Below are 23,741 nucleotides of genomic sequence, written 5' to 3' on the forward strand. Positions count from 1 at the left end.
CCCTTGGGCTCCTCAAGAGCTCTTCCTGCTCCAGGCACAGCGCAGCCATCCCAGAGCTGGAGCAGCCAGAAAGCTGATTTCATTCCCTCTTCATTCCTGCTGTGTGAGGACATATCACAGAGAAGTTGCTGCAGGATCATTTAGTTCCCTTAAATATTAGGAGAGAACCCCTACCACTGACACAAGTCTGTATGTCAGACAAGATGGGCAGATACTGAAGATAGCAGGGGATGAATATTGACATGTCTTTGAAAGACAACAACATCAAAAGTGGAAACAAACCCCACTGTAAAAGCATGCAAGACAGACCTAGCCTGTCATAACCTACACTGGGAGCCCTTTGCAGACAAAAACATCCTGTCACCAGCTTCTCACCAGCATCCCTGAGCCCTGGTTCCTCAGGCTGTAGATAAGGGGTTCACTGCTGGAGGAACCACCGAGTACAGCACTGACGCCACCAATCTCAGGGATGGGGAGAGATGGAAGTGGGTTTCAGGTAGGCAAAGATGTAGTGCTATAAAACACAGAGACCACGGCCAGGTGGGGTAGGCACGTGGAAAAGGCTTTGTGGCGTCCCTTCTCAGAGGGGATCCTCAGCACGGCCCTGAAGATCTGCACATAGGAACCCACAATGAAAACAAAACACACAAGTGCTAAACAAAAAGCAACCACAAGAAGCCCAAGTTCCCTGATATAGGAGCGTGAGCAGGAGAGCTTGAGGATCTGGGGGATTTCACAGAAGAACTGCTCCACAGCATTGCCTCGGCAGAGGGGAAGTGAAAATGTATTGGCTGTGTGCAGCAGACCATGGACAAATCCAGTGCTCCAGGCAGCTGCTGCCATGTGGACACAAGCTCTGCTGCCCAGGAGGGTCCCATAGTGCAGGGGCTTGCAGATGGCCACATAGCGGTCATAGGACATGATGGTGAGAAGGGCAAACTCTGTTCCAAAGAAGAATAATACAAAGAAGACTTGTGCAACACAACCTTTGTAGGAGATGGCCCTGGTGTCCCAGAGGGAATTGGCCATGGATTTGGGGACAGTGGTGGAGATGCAGCCCAGGTCCAGGAGGGAGAGGTTGAGCAGGAAGAAGTACATGGGGGTGTGGAGGTGCTGGTCGCAGGCTGTGGTGGTGATGATGAGGCCGTTGCCCAGGAGCGCAGCCAGGGAGATGCCCAGGAAGAGCCAGAAGTGGCAGAGCTGCAGCTCCCGCGTGTCTGCGAATGGCAGGAGGAGGAAGTGGGTGATGGAGCTGCCGTTGGACATCTGCTGCCTCTGGGCATGGGACACTGTCTTAGGAGAAAAAGGCAGTGACAGGTTAGGATAGGAGGGATGTCAGATACAGCAGTCCAATTTATGCACTCACGAATCTGAACACTTTAGGGCTGCAGAGGAGAGGCTCAGCGTGACTTGGTCATGATTGTCTCTGAGATTGGTTGGTTTGTTTGTTTTCCCAGTGTCACATCTGACAAGTGACATTTTTAGGTATAAAATTTCTAATGTTTTGAAGGCAACTTTGAAGAGTCTCAGCATGTGACAGACACAAGGGCTCAACTGTCTCTGGGTTAGTGCCTACTCAAGATTGCTGCAGAGTCATTCATTCTGGTCCTCAGGTGCCCTGCACCTTCTAGAGACAGTCAGCTCCTTGCCCAGCAGAGCATGGCCAGCAGCCACCTCCAGTGCCAGACACCAAGAGAGCTGCCTGAACGCACCCTCCCCAGGCCTGGGCTGCACTTTCCCCCCACTCCCTGCCCATGGCTCTGCTGCCTGGAGCTGTCCCTGCCAGGAGCTGCTGCTCTGTGCCCAGCTCTGCTCCCTCTCAGTGCTCCCAGAGCCCATCCCATGGGCTGTGTGCTCAGCTCTGCCCTGCACACCCCTCCTGGCAGCAGGGCTCTGCCCAGGGGCATCTGTGCCTGGGCAGGCTCTGATGGGAACCTCACATCAACCCTGGTGAGCCTGGAAAAGTGACAGTGATGCTGTCTGTGACACATCGTGTGCTGATACTCCCTGGTTATTAACCTCTAACACTAACTATTCTAATGGATTTGGAATTTCAGTGTCTTCTCCTGAATGGAGACATTAATTTCTATGTCCCATTTCCCACTCAGACAACACACGGCAGAAGATTGATAGAACAGGATCCTTTCCTTTCTGTGCTCCTTGAACAGCCCCTGGCATCACACCAATATACACCTCCACAGCCATCCCCAGGAGGAGGCAGCCCTCATGCCCTGTCCCTTGCATGGTGCAGAGGAAAACCCTGCTCTGCAGCACATCCTCCTCCTTACCTACACACAGAAACTAAGAGAGTCCTCCTCACAGATCCCGTGGACTGTCCAAGGCAGCAGCTTGAGGAGATCCCTCCAGGAACTGCAGCTGCATTGCCCTGCACCCAGAGCCTTACCACGCACAGGGCTGGGAAGGTTTCTCCTGCAGGCAGCTCTCAGCATCCTCCCCTGCCAAGTGCCTTTAAGCTCTCTGAGGCTCGCAGGTCTGCCCTCGGTGCCTGCAGGCAGTGCCCCAGCCCTGCTCCTGGCCAGAGCTGTCTCTCTGCAGCGCTGCCCGCTTGCCAGCATCTCTCTGCGTCCCAGGAGCCCAACCAGCTCAGCAGCAGAGGCCCAGCCCAAGGTGGCACTGCCTCTGCCCCTCTGGGCTCCCTCCAGGGCTCCCTGGGGATCCACATGAGAATCATGTTAAACAGCCTGAAGAAACAACGATGTTCCCTCCCTCAGCTGGGAGACACACTGCCTTCCTGCAGTGCTCAGTCTGAACATCAGCTTTCTTAGAATTGTAGAATCATTTAGGTTGGAAAACACCCTTAAGATCAAGTGCAACCAATAACCAAACACTGTAAATTCCACCACTGATCCGTGTCCACAAGTTCCACATCTACATGTCTTTTAAATACCTCCAGGGATGGTGACGAAAACACTTCTTAGTGCAGCCTGTTTCCTGTCCCGTCATTAGACAGGACAGGCAGACCAGGACAGGCAGAGACCTCGTTTACCCCTGCTGAAGGAAGGGATTCAGCCTAGTTAGCTGAGGCATCTCCTCCTGGGACTGCAGCCCTGGGGCTGGAAGGGAACTCCTCTCCCTCCCAGGCTCATCACAAACCCACAGGAGGTGGGATTCCTCCTGCCTTTGGTCAGGTCTTCATTAAAAAGGCACCTACGTGTGAGCTCCTTGTCTCAGCTCTCATGGTCATTAACAGTGATGGGGCCCAGGAGTGAGGTGTCCAGATGCAAATCTCTGGTGACATTTGGCATTACAGGGCTTGTCAGAGTTACATGCAAGTAATAGAGACAGGTTGAAGATAAGTACGGGGGATATAGAGACAAGACAGTATCTTTAGGAATATTCTTGTAGCACCCAGAGGCATCAGCCATGATTTGCTATCAGTGAACAAGGTATGTCCTTTCTTCCACCCATTAGCTGTGGGCATTGAGTGAACACAAAGTACATTCCTGCAGGGTCTTTACTCACTCCCTTGATGATTCAACTGAGGAACAGCCCAAGCATTTTAACTGTGTGCCTGGTCCATCTGGCCTTCAGAGACAGCATCCTCCAAGCACAGCGATGGGTCATAGCAAAACTCAGTCAAACTCAAATGAGAATTCAAAGACACCAGGATGAGCTGCTGCTACTTAAGGAACAATTACTATTAGGAACAAGATAACAGAGGACCACAACTAAGTAAAGCAAGAGTACATACAGGTAGATCTGAGGTAGCTCATCTCCTCCATGACTAAGTTACCACCAGCAAGGTCCCCCAGGCCTTTGTGCTTTGAGGCAGGACTCTGGGTGGGAAAGGGGAACAACCAGCACTGGATGGGGATCAAGGCAGGGGTTACTTTGCAAACTACACCCTTACCAGTCCATGGGACCAAAGGGGCAGCATCCAAGGTGCTGAGAGAATGTTTTTCCCCAGGACGTGCTGGTGTGTTCTTGTCCCAGGAAGAAAGGCACTGGACTCTGGGAGGCATCATTTAAAATGCTGTTTCTTAGATCTAGCTCTGTAAGGGGAGAATTGTACAGATAATCTCATGTCCCTTTGATGGCTGGAACCCCAGGAGGTGTAGCATGGAGGCAAGATCGATGAGGAGGGGAGATGACCCCTGCATGAAGGGGAAGCTTGGACTTCTGGAGGTCCTCTTTGTGAGAGGGAACAGGTTGGGTTGGCTTTTGTCACTGAGGATCAGAGGAGTTGGTAAGAGGGACATTGTGCTCACAGTTACAAACTACTTGATCAGGGAGGGGAAACAGAAAAGGTCTTTTTTCAGCACCTGAGGAAGTCTCCAGATTAATGAGCAGGTTCCTGTGCAAGTGCAATTTCCCCGGCATTCACTGGCCAGGCAAAGCAAGTGGGTGAAAGTCTGGAGGGTCTTGGGACAATCTGTTAACACAGATGCAGGGCGGGCCAACAAGGGTGATGCTCCCCTGGACCTGATCCTGGCCACCAAGGAAAAGCTGGTCAGGATGTGACCATCACTGTCAGCCTTGGCTATCATGAGCGTGCATTAGTGGTGACTCAGGTACCAAAGGGCATGAGGAAGGCCAGCAACAGAGAACAGACTCTGGACTCCAGAGGAGAAGACTTGGACTTGCTTGGAAATTGATCCAGGAGGTTCCATGGGAAGCGGCTCTGATGGTGAAGGAGCATGAGCAAGTCTGACAGGCCTTACAGGACAGCCTCCTCCCAGCACAGGAATGGTCTCTCCAGGTACCCATGGAAAGAAGCATTCCTCTCAGGAGAGAGCTGTTGCCATTAAATAACAGTCAGCAAAGAGAGAAGCAGCACTGGTCTAACAACTTCATGCCAGATGTTACCCACGGTGCAGTTAGAGCTACCTTGTCAAGTAAGAGTGAATGACAGCAATAACATTAAAGAAATGAAGTTTCTCAGCACCAAGAAGTGCTGTGGAACAATAGGCCACCCGGCGGGAGTCCAGATCAGCCCAAAGCTTTGTGTTTCAAGAAATGAACCCCAAAGGAATGGCACCAAATGAACTCCCGGAGCCTAAGTGCAAAAGCACTTAGACCTGCAAGAGCACAGAGGTGCATCAGGGAAGTCCTCCCCTCATACATCTGGATGGGCTTCCTCAAGTGGCCTTTCTAGGATCCATCAGTGGTGAATGGAGAAACATGGTCACACGCACCCCCTGAGGAAAGCCTTGAGAGTTTCTTAACTCTTCAGTTAGTTACTAGTGGCAATGAGCAGTGTGTAGGGAGGTGAGAGAGGGTGGAGGGAAGTCAGCAAGAAGCAAGGTGATGGTTCAGGGCTTTAACAAATCCTTACAACTAGGACTGAGCCCAGCAATGGAGAGCAGTTGATGTCTGTAGGTGGAGGAGGAGTAGGTGTCCCTTGGAGTGTGGCTGCAGACCCTGGACAAAACAGAGATTCTCTGAGAAGTTTCCCTCATGGGAACATGCCTCAGCGTGGCACATGGGGAATGCCCACTGCTGGGGGTGCCTGAACACTGCTCATCATGCCCCATGAGCCGACCTTCCTGTCTCCCTCTCCTGCACTACCCAAACTTGCCTGGAATGCAGGAACCATCCCTGAGCCTGGAGAATGCAGGAACCTCCTGGAGTGAGGTGTCGCTGCTGCAGGGGAAGTGCAAAGGTTCTGGGAGACACTTGTGAGTGCGGGCAGAGAGCGGGGTGTGCGCAGCAGAGAGGGTGCTACAGGCAGGAAGCTGTCCCAAACGAGGTGCCCTGTCCCCAGAGCATGGGGTACCTTGCACCCAAGGACACCACCTTTCCTTTTGGCTCTTGCCAAGAAGTTCTCAATCCACACCATTCCCTTTTCCCACTGCTCTCCCATGGTGCTTAGTTCTCTATACTGATGGCATCACCCATTCCTCTAGAAGCCTCCTTTAGATGGCCTTGCTGAGGGATATTCACTCCACCTGCTGAATTGACACTATAGAAGCAGCCTACAACTACTTGAAGGGTGGTTTCAGAGATGATGGAGGTTTTCTTGGTAGTGGAAAGAGAGGGAAACCTCTACAAAGTGCAGCTTGGAAGGTTCAGACTCGAAGTGAGGAAAGACGAAAGTCTCTCAGAAGGTGGACTTGTGGTGCAAGAGGTCACCCAGAGGGAGTCTGGATCAGCCCATGGCTTTGTGTTTCAAGGAACAGGCAGCGATGGGTGGAGAGATGTGACTGAAGGTACAGAAATGCCAGGTGAGAGCTAGGTGGGAAAGCAAGATGGGTGTCAACAGCCTGAAGGGAAAGAGGTGCAGGCATGGGCCAGTGGAGGACAGCCTGCAGCAGAGATGCCTGAGGATTCTGGCAAGGCTGAAAGGCCCAAAAGAACAAAAGGTCTCTGTCCCCTGGGCTATGGCAGTTGCCTCTTTCAGCAAGGCCTATGAGGAGAACTTTCATTCTCAGGATTTCAGGCTCTACTTCTCCAAGGGCTGTGCTCAGGGCTTGGCCTTTCTGCTTCATCAAAAAAAACCAAGGGTGTTGTCACCATCAGACACCTGCATTTTGCCTTTGTCTCCCTGTAATCACAGCCTCCAGTTACTTGCTTTAACGAGTCCCTGGGGAGGCTTTGTCAGTAACAGCCCTCAGTGGGGCCCATTAATGCTGAAGGGACTTGGGGCTTTGTTTCTGACTTGGACTTCTTGAGAGGTTTCTTCAGTCTCCTCTCAGTACCTGAGGTTCATGGACTCAGCCCAAATACACCATGGGGCTCATTAAAACCCTGACAAAAACCATGTGGTTTTTTTCAAGTCTTCCAGATTGTCTTCCAGGGAATTGGGGAGGTTTCTGAGTGCAGGAAGATTACAAAGAGCATCTGAAACAAATTATTTGAAAATGTTTATTTAATTACTTTCAGTTTAGAAATTTCTATTCCCTTGCCGTTGATCCGAGTGTCTCTTCCAGAGGCCCTGGACAGGCAGGAAAAGCAGCCCTTAAGCGTCCAGCACTGCACTGAGCACCTCGCTCCTCACCTCCCCACCCACATTGCTCTCATCGCGTCCACCTGGGACTTGCGTCACTTCTCCTCACATCTGACTTCTCCACTGAACTGGCGCTGGATGGTGCAGCTCCTGTGCACCGACTCCCAGCCTGGCTGCCTTAGAGACCTGCCTGCCCACAGGGACAGCAGATTGTTCCTCTGGGCAAGCAAAGCAAAGGAAAGCAGGACAAAGTGCCCTACACAAGTAAAATACACTCGGCACCACATGCCTGGTACAAGCAGTGCCTCACGGGGTCACGTCTCCTACACAGGGATAATGTCATGGAAATGGTTTAGTGACACAGGTAGGTACAAAGAGGTAGCTGTGAACATGATTGAAGAGTTGTCTAAGGGAATCCATCTGTAATTAAGCAATAATCGTATTTTATTTCAACAGTGATTTCACAATGATTTGAAGTTGATTTAATTCGTTTATTCAGACGATGATTTAGACAATGAGTTTTGCCTTCCGGTACCTAATGGGATGCCTCCAAGAAAGCTGGAGGGGGATTCTTTTAGGGGGTGTGTAGTGATAGGGCAAGAGGGAATGGCTTTAAACTGAGAGAGAGGGGAGATTGAGATGAGATCTCAGGAAGAAGTTCTTCCCCTGGAAGGGTGTGGGACACTGGCACAGGGTGCCCAGAGAAGCTGTGGGCTGCCCCATCCCTGCCAGTGTTCAAGGCCAGGTTGGACACAGGGGCTTGGAGCAACCTGCTCTAGTGGAAGATGTCCCTGCCCATGGCAGGGGGTTGGAATTGGGTGAGCTTTAACGTCTCTTCCACCCCAAACCAGTCTGGGATTCCATGATTCTCTGATGTGTGAATGCCAGTCACTCTCCACTTCTCATTGGTGGATGTGACGCCCTGTTCATTGCCCAGGTTGAGCTGTGACCCCTCGCATTCTCCATCTCCAGAGGAAAGGCACTGAGGAAGAGCCTCACCGAGGGGAGGGGCCTCCCCAAGCCTGCTGGGCAGAGGCTGGTCCCCCTGCAGCGACTCCCAGAGCACCCCCGGTGCCCTGTGGCCATGGGCAACGATGCTGCTGCCATCACAAAGCCGTGGTGGTCACTGTGGAGACGCCCATTTGTGACGGGGGCCCCCCTGGTGACTGTGGGCTATTTAAGGGAGCAAAAGCCCTGCAGTAAACCAGTGCAGAGGAGACCCCTTCGTTGGGAGGCTGCATCTCCCCTGGCTGCCTGCGCATCCAGGTACATGTTCTTTGACTTTTCAATCCTACTTTAGTGTTCGCTTGAAACACGTTGTGGGTGCGTGCTCTAATGGGAGGAGATGCTGTCAGGAGATGTGCTGGTGCCATCCCAGCTGGAGGAGCAGGGGAGAGGTGAGGAGGAGGCCCTGGGCTTGTTCATGTACTTGGAGCTCAGCTCTGCCTGCAGAGGTGCTGGGGGCGAAGCAGGAGCCTTGTGTTGCAGGAAGGCTTGCTGGTGTGAGAGGTGCTTGAGAAGGTGTGAGGGCAGGAGCAGCCCCCTGGCAGTTGCAAGCTTGCTGGTGCTGTCTCACTGCGAGCTCAGCACAAGGGGACCTGCCTGGCTCCGGCAATGCGCGCAGAAGCCCACCAGGCATTGCGGAAGGCAGGAGGGGTCCCGGTGAGCTCTGGTAAAGCCCAGGCCAGCGCCGGGCATTGCGGGAGGCTCCAGTTTTCTGCTGGGCTCTGGCAGTGCATTCTGGAAGGTAACAAAGGCCCTGGCAGGCACAGGCACAGCCCAGAAGCCCACTGGGCATTGCGGAAGGTGGGAAGGATCTGGTGGGCTCTGGCCATACCTGCAGAATCCTGACTGCGGCAATGCCCGCGGGAGCCCCTGTGCTCCCACAGCAACAGTGCCAGGACAGGAGCTGTTGCTGGGTCCTACTTTCCATTGGTAAGCACTGGAACTGCCCCAAAATTGGGCAAGAGGCAAAAATAGGGAGGCAAAGGTGTGGGTACCCACAGAATGAGGGAAATTGGGTGCACCTGAAAATGGGGGCAAGCCATAAGTGAGAGGCACACCATAACTGAGGAACACTCCCAAAATGGACTCCCCAAAACTAAGGGGCACCCCATTAATTGGGGGTTACTTATATATAAATAGGGTCACCCAAAAAGTGGGTCACCCTCAGAGAGCTCATGGGACCCTCCAAATGTGGGTGGAGGGTGTAGGACTGATATGTAAAACAGGTATTTGCCTCAACCATTGCTCTCTGTGAGCTACGAACTGTAGCGGGTGTGGCGAGACCATTTACCCCTCAGAAAGAGACTTCATTGCTCTCTGTAACAACTTGTGCATTCAGCTCTGTTGATGCAGCTGCGCCCTTGCACAGGGAGGAGGCTGGGATGTTTCAGTTCTGACAAGCGGAGGGGAACATCCTTGCAGGAACAAACTGTATGGGCAGCAGATAAAAACCTGCTGAAACATGCGATTCACAGATGCAGCCCATGGCTGGTTGCAGTTGTTGCACAGTGCTGGGGCAACAGCTATCTGATTGACATCTGGACACAATATGATATAAAGGACCGCACGACCACAGCCTGGTTGGAAGACTTCTCCCACCAATCCAGACAACAGGACGCTGTACGGCTCTGTGGTGGTAACTTAACTATTTGACTCTCTCTCTCTCTGAAAATCTATTGATATACTGCTTCTATCCTTTTTTTCCTACTCCTTCTCTTTTCCTTCTTCTCTTTTATCGTTTTTTATTTTATTTTTTTACAATAGTTTTAGATAATAAATTGCATTATTTGGATATTTGACCTCATTCGCGTCTTAATTTCACCCCGCAAGATCCAAATCCTGTTTGTACCATCCACTGGGACGTGACAGAGGGGAAGACGGTGAACTCTCTTGAATGGGTGCTAGGGCTGAAGGAGCAGCAGCAAGAAGCACCTCAAGAGGCTCTTAGCTCTGCACAAGCGTCTGGCAGCCAGGTGAGACCCCAAAACCCAGCACCCCTGAACCCAACCCTCCCCCGCACACCAAGATCCCACCAGGGAGCCCCAAATCCCCTCAAACCCAAATCCCGCAGCTCCAAATATGCCCTGGCTCAGCGCAGCAGCCAGGAGCCCCCTGAAGAAGGGGTGCTCTGAAAAGTGGGGGTCCCCCAGCACCAGCACCACCCCCAAAATGCTCTGGGACCCCAGATCCCCTGGGGGGACCCCAGAATTGCTTGGGGTCAATTGCTAGTGAATTCAGGGGGTCAGAGGGGATGGACTTGCCAATAAAGTGGCACTCCAAAACCACGCTTCCCCCCGCCAAGGGCCCTGGAGCCACCCAAAGCAATCATGGTGCCCCCCAAAATACTGGGTAACCACCAAATCTCCTTGAAGCACCACAAGAGCAGGCAGGAACCCCAAATAGGGGGCCTGGGGCAGCCCAGAAGTGGACTGCACACCCCCAACATGCTGGGCCCTCCCCCAGTTGAACCCAGGGACCCAAAATCCTGGAGGGGCCTCACCAAACACCCCCACCCCCAACTGGGGGTGCCCCAAAAAAGCTGTTCCCCCCCTGCGGCAGGTACTGGGACCACTGGGGGAGACTGAGAAGGACTGAGAGGGCCTGGGAGCACCTGCAGCAGGTAGTGGGAGCACTGGGAGCACCGGAAGGGATTGGGAATTGAGCAGGGCTGCAAGCGGGAAGACCTGGGGCAGTTACTGGGAGCACTGGGATATTGAAACCCCAGCAGTATCTGGGGCCATAGTGGCCTATATTGGTCTGTACTAGCTCATACTGGTCTGTGCTGCTCCATACTGGGGTGTGTAAATTTGCAGACGACACCAAGTCAGGTGGGAGAGTTGATCTGCTGGAGAGTGGGAAGCTCTGCAGAGGGATCTGGACAGGCTGGATCCATGGGCTGCAGCCAGTGGGATGAGGTTCAACAAGGTAAAGTGCCAGGTCCTGCACTTGGGCCACAACAACCCCCTGCAACGCTCCAGGCTTGGGGTAGAGCGGCTGGAAACTGCTCATGGGAAAGGAGCTGGGGGTGCTGATTGATGGAGCTGAACATGAGCAGCTTGTGCCCAGGCAGCCAAGAAGTCACCAGCATCCTGGCCTGTATCAGCACCAGTGTGGCAGCAGGGCCAGGGCAGTGACTGTCCCCGTGCACTGGGCACTGGTGAGGCTACACCTCAAATCCTGTGTTCAGTTCTGGGCCCCTCACTACAAGAGAGACATTGAGGTGCTGGAGGAGGACCAGAGAAGGAGCTGGTGCAGGGCCTGGAGCACAAGTGTGATGAGGAACGGCTGAGGTACCTGTGGGGGTTTAGTCTGGAGAAGAGAAGGCTCAAGGGGGACCTTATCGCTCCCTACAACTGCCTGACAGGAGGATGGAGCCAGGAAGGGGCTGGTCTCTGCTCCCAAGGAACAAGTGACAGAACAAGAGAAAACGGTCTCAAGCTGCACCAGGGGAGGTTTAGAAGGAGATTAGGAACAATTCCTTCCCCAAAGGGTACTCAGGCATTGAGCAGGCTGCCCAGGGCAGGGCTGGAGTCACCGTCCCTGGAAGGATTCACATGCCATGTAGCCAAGGCCCTCAGTGACATGGGTTAGTGGTGGACTTGGCAGTGCTGGGGTAATCCTGATGATCTCAAAGATCTTTTCCAACCTCGTTGATTTCTATAATTCTACTGCCATGCCTCCTGGTCATACAGCCCGGGGATGCTGCTGTCCTCCCTTGCTGCCAGGGCACACGCTGGCCTCCTGTCCAGCTCCTGCCCGCCCAGACCTTTGCCATGGGCTGCTCCCAGCCAGGCAGCCTGTGCCTTTGCCAGTGCAGGTGAGTCTCCTGCAGGGACACCTGTGTCCCCTGCTCTCCTCCCCACGACACCCTGAGAGCTCTGCAGCCCTCCCATGCCATCCCATCTCCCCACACCAGCACAACAGCCCCGGCCCTTGGCGTCCTCAAGAGCCCCAACTGCTCCAGGCACAGAGCAGCCATCCCAGAGCTGGAGCAGCCAGAAAGCTGATTTCATTCCCTTCATTCTTGCTATGTGAGGACATATCATAGAGAAGAAGTTGCTGCAGGATCATTTATTTTCCCTTAAATACAATGAGAAGACCCCATTGACACAAAGTCTGGGGGTCAGACAAGGCGCGTGGTTACGTAAGTAGGACATGACGAAAACTGACATTCATATGAAGACAAGAACATCACAAGTTGAAAAAGGAAAACAAATATGAAGCAGGAAAGACAGATGTGGCCTGTCACGACTGACACTGGGAGACTTTTGCAGAGGAGAGCAGGCAGTGTATGGCTGCTAAAACACATCCAGTCACCAGCTTCCTCAGAGCATCCTTGAGCTCCTGGTTCCTCAGGCTGTAGATGAGAGGGTTCACTACTGGAGGCACCACTGCATACAGCACTGGCACCACCAGATCCAGGGATGAAGAAGAGATGGAGGGGGGCTTCAGGTAGGCAAAGATGCAGGTAGTGATAAACAGGGAGACCACGGCCAGGTGAGGGAGGCACGTGGCAAAGGCTTTGTGGCATCCCTGCTCAGAGGGGATCCTCAGCACGGCCCTGAAGATCTGCACATAGGACAACACAATGAAAACAAAACACCCGAATGATCAACAGGCACTAACCACAAGAAGCCCAACTTCCCTGATATAGGAGCGTGAGCAGGAGAGCTTGAGGATCTGGGGGATTTCACAGAATAACTGCTCCACAGTATTGCCTCGGCAGAGGGGTAGTGAAAATATATTGGCAGTGTGTAGCAGAGCATAGAGAAACCCAGTGCCCCAGGCAGCTGCTGCCATGTGGACACAAGCTCTGCTGCCCAGGAGGGTCCCATAGTGCAGGGGCTTGCAGATGGCCACATAGCGGTCATAGGACATGATGGTGAGAAGGACAAACTCTGCTGTAAACAAGAAGAATACAAAGAAAACCTGTGCAGCATATCCTGTGAAGGAGATGGCTGTGGTGTCCCAGAGGGAATTGGCCATGGATTTGGGGACAGTGGTGGAGATGGAGCCCAGGTCCAGGAGGGAGAGGTTGAGCAGGAAGAAGTACATGGGGGTGTAGAGGTGCTGGTCGCAGGCTGTGCTGGTGATGATGAGGCCGTTGCCCAGGAGTGCAGCCAGGGAGATGCCCAGGAAGAGCCAGAAGTGCCAGAGCTGCAGCTCCCACGTGTCTGCGAATGGCAGGAGGAGGAAGTGGGTGATGGAGCTGCCGTTGGACATCTGCTGCCTCTAGGCATGGGGCACTGTCATAGGAGAAAAAGGCAGTGACAGGTTAGGGGAGACTTTTCATGACACAACTCCAAACCATTTCACACAGACCTTCAACCTGCTGCACACAGACCATCTTTTCTTTTCAATTAGATGTTACTTCAGCTCTGTGGCTGGAGCCCTGTTTGGTGCTGGCTGTGTGTGCAGTGAAGAGCAGAGCATCTGCCCATGGGCTCTTGATCCATCAGTTGTACTCTCAGAGGTGGTACGGGCAGGGACCAGCCCTGATGCTCAACTTTGTCCTATGGAGCCCCTACTAACGCAGAAGGGTGTCAGCATCTGCACTCCCAGTGCTAAGGAACGGGAATGGCAAAGGCACTTGACCAGTTCCAGGGGTTTGACAGTTCCCAGCATCTCCCATGGGCCTGGCTGAGAGAGGCCCGGGCAGAGCAGCTGGCTCTCAGGACAGTGTTCCCCTGCCCCAGCCGTGCAGCCACCTCCCAGCACCAGCACTGCCGGGCGGCTGTTCCCACTCCCAGGGCTCTACAGAGGGCACTGGACATATGGCTGCAGAGCAGCACCACGGCTCTGTGGGAGCTCTGCCTGCAGGGGAGGAGGGTCACGGCTTGGACCCCCGGCCCTGAGGGCACAGCTGTGCCTTCTGAGAGAGGAGCCAAGGAGGCTTGCTCAGAGGAAGGGCTCTGCATACAAGGGCTCACACAGATAGTCCTGAGTTCTTCCTGCCACAGCAGTTCTGGGTATAGTTTTCTCCCATTCCCAGATCATAGCCCTGCTACCTGGAGATTTTACTTCTGGGAGGCATTTCCCTCTCCCATGTCTTTTCCCTGTGAGTGCTCACAGAGCTCAAGTGAACCTCTCTGCACTCACCTTGGTCCTCCACAAACCTGCCTGTTTTAAGGAAAATGCCTGTGCACATGTTCCTGTTTGCAAGTGGATAAGGACAGGTGAGACCAATTCTGATGGATGATGCTGGTGCTGTCCATAGGCAGAGGAGTGGCTGAAGGTCCATTAGGATGGTCATATCAGACCTCCTGGTCACCCAAAGTTCCAACTCAGGAGTCTCAGAGACTTGTTCAAGCATGAGAGCTCCTTTTCATTTCTACCCCCAAATTCATCACAAGCAGGAATCTGAGAACAGAGGCTCAGAAAAGCTCCTTGTCTTTATAGCAACCCCTGCTTGAGGTTCACCTTGGAAAGTCTTCTTGGAAGTGTTCTAGGGTGACCTGGAGCTGTGAGTAACCCTGACTCACACAGCACCCTCTCTAGAGCAGCAGCGCCTTTCGGCTGCCCTGCTGGGGTCAATCCTTCCTCCCCAGCTTCTCCCCCAGCACCGTGGGAACCTCCCGGGCAGGCTGAGTGCTGACCCTGGCAGGCGGCAGAGTCCCTGCCCCGGCACACAGCCCCTGAGGTGCAGGGACCCTGCTCACAAGGACAGCGCTGGGCACCCCTGGCTGCACACCCACATTCACACCCTGCAGCCAGCCCTGGTAGAAGGCAGCCCTCATGTCCTGTCCCTCGCATGGTGCAGAGGGAAGCCCTGCTCTGGAGCGACACCCTGAGCACCCCTGGGTGCCCAGTGGCCATGGGCACGATGCTGCTGCCATCACAAAGCCGTGGCGGTCGCTGTGGAAATGCCCATCATGACGGAGGCCCCCCCGGTGAGCGTGGGCTATTTAAGGAGCGAGAGCCCTGCAGTAACCAGTGCAGAGGAGACCCCTCCCTGGGGAGGCTGCATCTCCCCTGGCTGCCCTGTGCATCCAGGTACGTGTTCTTTGACTTTTCAGTCCTACTTTAGTGTTTGCTTGAAACACATTGTGGGTGTGTGCTCTAAAGGGAGGAGAAGCTGTCAGGAGATGTGCTGGTGCCATCCCAGCTGGAGGAGCAGGGGAGAGGTGAGGAGGAGGCCCTGGGCTTGTTCATGTGCTTGGAGCTCAGCTCTGGCTGCAGAGGTGCTGGGGGCGAAGCAGGAGCCTTGTGTGTGCAGGAGCTGCTGGTGTGAGAGGTGCTGAGAAGGTGTGAGGGCAGGAGCAGCCCCTGGGCAGTGCAGCTGTTGGTGCTGTCACTGGGAGCTCAGCACAAGGGGACCTGCCTGGCTCCAGCAACGCGTGCGGAAGCCCACCAGGCATTCTGGAAGGCTCCAGTGCTCTGCTGGGCTCTGGCAATGCATTCGGGAAGGTGACAAAAGCCCTGGCATGCGCAGGCACAGCCCAGAAGCCCACTGGGCATTGCGGAAGGTGGGAAGGAGCTGGTGGGCTCTGGCCATACCTGCGGAATCCTGACTGCGGCAATGCCCGCGGGAGCCCCTGTGCTCCCACAGCAACAGTGCCAGGACAGGAGCTGTTGCTGGGCCTCCCCCGCCCTTGGCAAGCAGTGCCCCAGCCCCAGCAACACTCGGGCGCTGCGCTTCCTTAGCCAAATAATGCTGCTTCTGGCTCCGTGCCCATACAAAGAGCCGAGCTCCAAGAGTGCAAATGTCCAGCCCCTGCTGCCACAGCAAAGGGGCCAGGACAGGATCAGTGTTTAAAGCCAGCCGGGAACTCAGCACCAGCAGCCGCTTGCTCAGCACCTGGGTGGGATGGGGAGGAGAATGGGTACAGTGTAATACCCACGGGTAGAGATGAGAACAGGTCGGGAACTGAAATCAAGTATGATGTAATAGTGGTGTTATTGTTATTAAGAATAACGGAAACAACAAGGGGAGAGATATGGAACCAGAAGGGGAAAGAAAACACCAATAGCCAGCAGTGATGCCCAGTACAATTGCTCAGCACCTGCTGAGCGACACCCAGCCCAACCCGAGCAGCGACCCGTCCCTTTTGGGTGACTCCCCCAGTTTCTATGGCCTGAGGTGTCATGGGCCCACCGGGCTGAAAGGCATTTATATTAGAGTATATAATTTATAATAGTAATATAGATATATTATATAATCATATCTATTATTATAATATATAATAATTTTTATTCTATTATAACTTACTATAAAAATAAGTGAGGGTTAGAGTTAGGGTCAGGAACAGGGGTTTCACTCAGGGATGGGGTTTTGGATTTATGATTAGCATTTGATTTAGGTCACAGCATCATGGCAGAGAGGGGACAAGGACAATGAGGAGTTATGGGGATACCAGTGGCATCTGGGGGGCTGTGGGGATGTTTTAGGGTGTCCATCAGGTTTTGTGAGGGTGGGTTGGGGTTTTTTTTGAGGTGTTTCAGGGGTGTTTCTGAGTGCTATGGGGGTGCTTTACAGTGGTCCACTAGAGCAGGTTGCTCCAAGCCCCTGTGTCCAACCTGGCCTTGAACACTGCCAGGGATGGGGCAGCTACAGCTTCCCTAGGAATCCTGTGCAAGTGTCCCACACCTTCACAGGGAAGAACTTCTTTTTAATGTCTGATATAAATCTCCCCTCTTTCAGTTTAAAGCCATTCCCCCTTGTCCTGTCACTGCACACCCTTGTAAAAAGCCCCTCTCCAGATTTCTTGTAGGCCCTGTTTAGGTATGGGCTTAGTAAGGTCTCCCTGGAGCCTTCTCTTGTCCGGGCTGAACACCCTCAGCTCTCTCAGCCTGTCTTCATCGGAGATGTGCTCCAGCCCTTGGAGAATCTTTGTGGCCCTTCATAAGCCCATCATTCAAGGTCATAAGAGAACAGAGGTTGGAAGGGACCCCAGGAGGTCTCAAGGACAACCTGTCAGAAACAGGGTCAGAGAAAGTGGTTCAAGGCTTGAATCAGCCCAAGTTGGACAACCCCAAGGCCAGAGACTGCACAGCCTCTCTGGGTGACCTGATGCAGCACTTGCCTGAGCCTATGGGAACAAGGTTTCCTTATGTCCTGGCTGAACCTCTCCTCTGTCAGGATCCCCCATTGCCTTTTGTCCTCCCACCAGGCACCATGGTGAGGAGCCTGGCTCTGTGTTCTCCATGTCCTCCTTGCCGGTACAGGCAGCCAGTCCCCAGCATCCTTCCCGAGACCTGAGGTCCCCATCAGCCTTCCCTTCTCTGGGCTGGACAAGCCCAGCTCCCCCAGCCTCTCCCCACAGGTAATATGCTCCAGTCCCTGCCTGTCCCGAGGACCCATTGCTAAACCCACTCCTGCTTGCCAATAGCATTCCTGGATTGGGGATCTGAAACCTGGATGGAGTATTCCAGAGCATCCCTTCCCTTGTTCTCCTGGCCATGCTCCTGGTCATACAGCCCGGGATGCTGCTGTCCTCCCTTGCTGCCAGGGCACACGCTGCCTCCTGTCCAGCTCCTGCCCACCCAGACCTTTGCCATGGGCTGCTCCCAGCCAGGCAGCCCCAGCCTGTGCCATTGCAGGTGAGTCCCCTGCAGGGGCAGAAACTGGCATTTGTCCCTCTGGGATTTCCCGGGGCTCCTGCCAATACGTGCTCTCCTCCTCCTGGAGCCCCTTCATTGAGCAGAGGCCTTGGAGAATGTTTCAGTAAAGACACAACTGAAGAAGGCATCGAGTTCCTCAGTAACAATATCAGTGTCTTCTGCTTCACATTTGCCACATCTTAACTAGGAACACAGCACAGATGCCTAGAAAGTCAAAGGCAAACAGTGCAGCTCTTTGCCATGGACTTCCTAGGCAAGGATGAGGATGGAAGCCTCACAGCCTGGCTGGGAGGCTCAGCTGTGTGACCTCTGCTCCCACATGAGCACCTTGCCCTGCTCTATCCCCTCTCCCTGCCCTTCAGCTGTCTCGGTGCACAGCTCTCAGTCCTTGTCACCACCAGGCTCCACAACACACTTGGACCTTTTTGTCACACCAGCATTCACAACAAGGCAAAACCAATTTCTTCCTATGGTTACTCTCACTAGAGAAAATGGTTTGCAAGTTTAATCCTTAATTGGTGGCAAACTCAATCCCCATGTCTTGCAGCAACCAGCCTTCCAACTACTTCGTAGGCATTACAAGGGCTATTGGCCCTGTCATTAAGGGCTATTGGCACCGCAGCGTCCTAGAAAGGATTTTAACATCCATCCCCAAGGTCACACAGGTTAACATCTGCTCAGACAGCTTTGCATTCTGCCACGCACACATCATCCAGGATCTAGAAGGCAACAGCAACACACAGAGAGATGGGGGAACCGCATGACCACTGCTCCCTGTTGGGATTTTCTGGCACGCACCTGCCCTTCCAAGCAAAAAGGGAGGTGCAAGGTCTGAACAGACCCATTTTATCACAGTTCATCAGAGCACTTCCCCGGTTCATCCAGCAGCGCCTCAGAAACCTGCCTCACGGCTTCCTTCCAGCAGCAGCTCACAAACACAGAGAGGAGCCCAGGGCTTACTAGAGGCTGCCCAACTGAAGCAGAAACCATTGGGATGAGCAGGTCTGTCTCAAACCAGCAAGGTCTCCTACAGCCTGGCCTACACCCAGACACAGTCCATTTCACTGGGCTACTCGAGAACATGCTCAGCTTTAGACAATAAGCTTTGTGCTGAACAGGGACCAGCCTGTTCACCCCTTTGCAGTATACCCTGAAGATCACCCAGCTAACGTTGGATCCTGGAGATGGGAATTCTGAGAGCAAATGCAGACCCACCTGCACCTGAGGGCTAAACAGTCATCTACGGGGAAGTTAAACATGAGGAAGATTTATCTGCACATGTTCTGAAGCAAAAGGGTTACAGCACATAAAATGCTTGTTCACCACATTTTTGTAGGAGGATTTTCAAATCCCTTACCTTGTGGGCAATCTCCATCCATCCCTTGGTGCCTTGCTACACTCATGATGCAGGTCTGGACCATCCTCTTTCAGGACCCCATTGCTGTATGGCACTTTGCTCTCTTCAGGTAGCTCAGAGCACGAGGAGTTTCACTGGCACGCAGCTCTGCTCAGCGCATGTGTCGCGGCTTGCAGATACGCTCAGTGACTCTGAACGCTGGCCTAATGCAACAGACAGCCTTGTGTTCTGCAACGGGCCCTCCACACGTGTCCCACCTGCAGATGTGTCTGTGCTTTCCTCTTGAGATCCTGTTTATTCTAGTTTTTCACTGTTGTTCTCAAGGGTGCTGGCCTGAATTGTTTCTGGCAGGTCTGGAAGGTCTTGTGAGAGATCCAGCCTCTCATCAGCCTGACAGAGAAGAGAGGGCAGCGGTGACCCTGCTGACAGCAGGGAGGTTGAGGTTTCATTCTCTGTGCATTCCTCTTCCAGCAAGGGAAGCAGTTTTTGAGGAACACATGGTTCTCTTTTGGGTGCTGAATCCTCCCCAGGCGCTTCTTCCTGCTGCTCTTCTGGGGCTATTGCTTGTTAGTCTTCATAGGCTGCCTGCCTTTTTAGATGAGAATAGATCCACCAGCAGCCAAGAAGTGCCAGTGCTCCAGGTATGGCATATGGGATGAAATTCCACAAGTGTAAAGACATTTTAGAGAGCCTCAGCAATTGTATCTAGAAGGAGAAACAGAAAACATGTCACAATAGTCACAGGGAAAGGAACAGGAAGACTCAAGTTTCATAAATGCCTTGAGGTACTTCTAGTAGCAGGAACAGGCTTGTTTTCCAGCTGCTCTTTAAATTCACATCTCTGCTCTACCAGCAGACCACACAAGATTCTTACCTATGACCAGGGATCTCTGGACATTTCTCACCGTTATAGTCACCAGTTTCACCTTTCTTCCCCTTTACACTCAGAACAATTTCACCTTCTTTCTTCTGCCTCCCCATTGCAGGCCAGTCCTACACTCAGGGACAGCATCCAGCACTGCAGTTTCTCCACCAGCAGGCTGGGTTCACAGCACAGCTGGACCACAGGTACCCCAAGGCGCAGCCTTGATGCTCTGCAGGTCTCCCCAGTTCTCCACTTGAAAGGCAGCATCCCATTTCCGAGGGCTCCACAGGCTGACAACACATGCTTCTCTAGAACATAACTCCTCACTGAAGGGGAAGGGCTTGGCACATGTTCTCCCCCACAGCGTTGCAGGAGGCTGGTGTGCAGGCACACGACACAAGTCTGCAGTTCAGTAGGAGCCCAACAGCAACACGCAGCTCCTCTGGTTACTTTTACACGCACAGTGGAGAAATTCCTCAACAAAGAGCCACTACAGCCTGAGGAAGCAAGTGTCTCCCAATGACCACATGTCCCTCTACAAGATTTCACAGTAGTGAAGGTGGGAAATATGCTGTAACACCCTTAGAAGAGTGGTATGGATCTAGCAAAAGCAGCCACAATAGAGAAACCACTCCTTAGGAAACCAGCTCCGAAGCCTGTTCTACATGAAATTTAGTACGTTGGCAGCTGCTCCTCCTCTGACTTTCTAGTGTTGAAAGCTGTCTCTTTTACTTGAGAAAGCGTGTGAACCCTTTCCCGCCTGGACTCATGACCCAGTCACACTCCCCATCCACACGCCTCCCCTGGGCTATGTGAGGCAGGGGAGGCAGGGCTGACAGGCCTTTTCTTTTCCTTCAGGAAAGCCTACAGCTGGCACACAGAGCTAGACAGTTCCCCACATCCCCAAACCAGCCCCTTGCTGCAAAGTACTCTCAGTTGCTGTCTTCACTGGGCAGAAATTCAAGCAAAACACCACGTGTCTGACAATGCTTACACACAACAGGCTTTTCTCCAAATGGGCCCCAAGACCTCTGCCAATGAGCAACAAAGAGAAAGATTGTTCTCAGGAGACAGCAAAGTCCTAGAAATGGGACCCACCCCCTGGAAAAGAGTATGAGCTGGTTCCTCTTTACAAGTAGACATTTCTCAGACAAGACAATTCCTCAGACAAGACAAGGCAGCCTATTGACTGTGCTTAGTCTGTCTCCGGCAGAAAAACACTTTTGCTACCAGAGCAAGCGTTCTGAGCACGGCTTCCAGATACCACTCTCCTTTGGGCCTCAATTTTCACCAGCAGCTGATTCCATTCCAGCTAAGGGACAAAACCATGCCTCCCTCAGACTCAAACTGAGCATCCAAGACTCAGGAAATTTCATATTCACCCCAGATTCCTCACCTCCTCCAGCCACTCCCTCCTACCCCACAGGAGCAAACACACAACCTCATCCCAGCTAGCCTGGACACCAGCCTGGCTTCCCCACTGCCTGTTGCAGAGTCACAAAGTCATAGAATGGTTTGGGTTGGGAGGGACCTTAAAGCTCATCCAGTTCCAACCCCTGCCACAGGCAGGGACACCTTCCACTAGAGCAGGTTGCTCCAAGTCCCTGTGTCCAACCTGGCCTTGAACACTGCCAGGGATGGGGCAGCCACAGCTTCTCCAGGCAACTGTCTGTGCCAGCATGTAACTACCCTCAATGTGAGGAATATCTTCCTAATATGAAATGAAATTAAAAGAAATAGATGAAATTAAATCCTGTTTCCACTTGGAACCATTGTGTGTACTTAAAAATGATTCTGTAGCTGAAAAAACATCTGACATTTCAGGCAAATAACAGGCTCATCATTATTTGACTAATGGTCAGTGCAGGGATTAGAGTGGAATAGCATAGCATAGCATAGCACAGTACAGCACAGCACAGCAGAGCTGTGGATAGGACATCTGGATAGGATACGATAGGATAGCACAGCATAGCATAGCATAGCATAGCACAGCACAGCAGAGCAGAGCATAGGACAGACCAGCATGGAATAGAATAGTTCATTGAGGAGGGACCTACAACCACCATCTCGTCCAACTGCCTGACTAATTCAGGGCTGACCAAAAGTTAAAGCATTGTCCAAATGCCTCTTCAACTCCGACAGGCTTGGGGCATCAACCACCTCTCTAGGAAGCCTGTGCCACTCTCTGAACATCCTCTCTGTGAAGAAATGCTTCCTTCTATTGTGTGAGCCTTCCCTGACTCTCCTGTCCCTGAATCCCAGGGAGAAGAGATCAGCACCTCCCTGGGGTTTTAGTTCCTGACAACACTTCTTTTTCTCTTTGTTTACCAGCATGTGTATAAACTCAAACCAGTGTTCATAAATAAATGTTAGCATTCATTTAGCCTTGTGGATTCCCTGGCATGCCTGGATTACATTTCTAAGTAGCATCTTGCCATAAGGTGACATAGATGTCTCAAAAAAAAACCTGAAAAAAAAGGAAAAACTCTGGAATCAGAGGGAAGACACAGTTAGAACTAATTAAAGCAAATGAAAGGCAGAGCAAAAGCATCCCCTTCGTGTCTCCTCTGACTGTACCTGGTTTGGGTTGTGGGTAGCCATAGGGAGGGTGAAAGCCTCACATCTGTCTTTACAAGTGTTCTCTCTCCCACTGTAAAAGCACTGCAGCCTCAGGTGCTTCTTGTGTCAGAGGCACACTCAGTGTGATTCTTAAAGCCAACTCACATCTGGTCTGAAGTAGGGGGGTTTGGGTTTTGGTTTTGTTTTAATACATGTATTTCTGTATGTGTTTCAGAGCAGAACCTGGATCTTAGAGTGGTGGGAATATGTCCCTAGAAAGCTTGCCAGTTATTGCTGCACAGTTGTCCTGGGTTCAGCTCTAACAGTTCTTTTTCTCCTTCTTAGCAGCCAACTTCAAATGAGTTCAGATTTTTTTATAAAGGATGCACAAAAGCTTTGATTATTTCTTCATTGTCTCACATTTTGGTGTTTGGTTTTTGTTGTTTTGTTTTGTTGGGGGTTTTTTGGTTTGGTTTGTTTTTTCCCCAATTCTTCTGCAGTATTACCTTAGGGTTATATGAAACCTTCATGGAGTGTTGTTCCTACTGCCCTGAGAGCGGAGTATCTGGAGGCGAACTCACCCACCAGCCGGCAGTGCGGATCATCGGGGCCCAGGTTCTGGGGAGACGCTGGCTCAGGCGGGTCGGCTGTGTCTCATCTGGCTTGCGAAACTGCCACCAGGATCCGCAAGTGGCCCGTGCCCGCTGCAGCGAGAGGCTGGGATGCAAAGTAGAGAATTATAAGGGTGTCCCAGACACACTGGGGAACCCCAAACATGGTTTTACACAGGGCTCTCATACCCTTCAAACGGTTACGTACTACACACTTGGCCTAAGCACTAGCACCCTCACTACCAATTACTAGTCCTATTCAAACTCTGCCAGGCACTAATGCTATTTCTGCTGCAGTCCTGCTCTTGTCTATTGATCCAGATGTCCCTGGAGCCAGTCCTGCAAGAGATACTGATTAATGGTGTGCGGGGCAGTGGGAGGGGTTCAAAGACATGCTGGAGGGGCTGGGATTCTGCCGTTATTTCTGTTGTGCTGCAATATTCCTTCTCCTTTATAGACAGCTCTAAGATACCATAAAGAAAAAAAAGTCCTAGGTTCCAGGGCTGGGCTGAAGCTTCCAATAAATATCTATTATCTCATCACATTACAGTGTACATATACACACACACATATATAAATAAAAGAATGTTAATACTTTAAAGACTGGTTTATCTAATAGTTAGGGGGGAGAGAATTTTCATAACAAGTCCCGTGGGTCCCACCAACCAGGGTCCCAAATACCTTATAGATAGGCTCAACAAATACCTTTGTACCTTATAGACAGACTCAACAAACCGCCTATGCTAGCTGTTCTAATACCAGAATGGACACTGTAAGTCTGATGACTCTTGCGAGGATTCTGTGCAACTGACTCAATCCAGGCATCTCATCCTGGGTTTCTTTTTGGGCTGGTAGGAGACTCAGGGGAACATCATG

At 52.4% G+C, this 23,741-nt stretch overlaps 1 long non-coding RNA gene and 2 pseudogenes across 1 annotated transcript; all 3 read right to left on the reverse strand.

Moving 5' to 3' along the window:
• Positions 1–398: 398 nt before the first annotated feature.
• LOC116915285 lies at positions 399–1,029 on the reverse strand (annotated as a pseudogene).
• Positions 1,030–2,537: 1,508 nt separating this feature from the next.
• Positions 2,538–18,834, reverse strand: LOC115617041. Its single transcript, XR_003994482.1, has 4 exons — positions 17,869–18,834; positions 15,230–15,233; positions 5,758–5,762; positions 2,538–2,550 (listed from the first exon to the last, which is right to left on the reverse strand). It is a non-coding gene; the product is annotated as an uncharacterized LOC115617041 (long non-coding RNA).
• On the reverse strand, positions 12,036–18,917 carry LOC115617040 (annotated as a pseudogene).
• Between the last annotated feature and the right edge of the window lie 4,824 nt (positions 18,918–23,741).

Source organism: Strigops habroptila, chromosome 15 (genome assembly GCF_004027225.2).
Source record: "Strigops habroptila isolate Jane chromosome 15, bStrHab1.2.pri, whole genome shotgun sequence".
Lineage (NCBI taxonomy): Eukaryota > Metazoa > Chordata > Aves > Psittaciformes > Psittacidae > Strigops > Strigops habroptila.